The sequence below is a fragment of the Fragaria vesca genome, linkage group LG5 (assembly GCF_000184155.1).
Source record: "Fragaria vesca subsp. vesca linkage group LG5, FraVesHawaii_1.0, whole genome shotgun sequence".
Classification (NCBI taxonomy): domain Eukaryota; kingdom Viridiplantae; phylum Streptophyta; class Magnoliopsida; order Rosales; family Rosaceae; genus Fragaria; species Fragaria vesca.
The window spans coordinates 21,687,115-21,688,217 of record NC_020495.1 but is presented as its reverse complement, the minus strand read 5'-3'; positions in this window follow the sequence as shown (position 1 = coordinate 21,688,217).

Here is a 1,103-nt window from a genome sequence, read left to right as displayed (position 1 = left end):
CGGGATGTTCAAGTTTTAAAACTATAGATAAAATGATAAATTGCCAGTACTAAACAACATTGTTATACTTTTAACTTCTTAAAAAAATATACTACATTAGTAATAGCAGCAGTAGTAGGATTAGACGATTTTGATCGAATACAATGAGTGAGTAGCAGGACTTGACAATGAGGAGTATAGTAGCAGAACTTGACTATAGTAGCGGAGACTATCCCGGAATATTGAAATCCTCAAAGACATCCAATTACAGTTGTGGTACTCAAAATCTGCTACTGCACGTACTGAAAGAACTACTATTACATTTGCTGAACCACTAAAAACCTGCTACTACACTTATGAAAGCTGTTACTACACTAGCTAAACCACTAAAACTCTGTTACTACATTTGTTGGAAGTGTAGTAGCAGCCAACTTTCCAGCAAAGCATGCTACTACATTAGTTGAGCCACTGAAAACCTGCTACTACAGTTAATAAAGTTGCTACTACACTAGCTGAACCACTAAAACTTTGCTACTACATTTGTTGGAAGTGTAGTAGCAAATGTAGTAGCAGCTAACTTTTTAGTAAAACATGCTACTACATTAGTTGAGCCATTGGAAACATGCTACTACAGTTACTGAAGTTGCTACTGCACTAGCTGAACCACTAAAAATCTGCTACTGTATTTATTTGAAGTGTAGTAGCAGTAACATTCCAGCAAGTGCAGTAGCAGCTAAAACAATACATGATGGGTTCTGATTTAATTTTGTATTAGGTCAGTTTGGTAAATTAAACCATGACACATGACAAACATAAAAGAATCAGTCCTTATTTGTTAAAAACTGTTTTTATTTGTTTAAAAGAAATGTAGATGGATGTTAACCCCTGCTACTGAAATTAGCTGCTGTTACATTAAGTTATTGAAAACCTGTTATTGTATTCCATTTATTGAAAAATCTCAAAGGAGAGACTTTTCTCTTCTAAAAATATATTTAATTAGTGTAAGGTTAGTTTGGTAAATTAAACCATGACACATGGTATGCATAGAAAAGATTGTCCTTAATAGTTAAAAATTGTCTTTATTTGTTTAACAACAACACAAGTGGATTTATTTGTATTTCAAA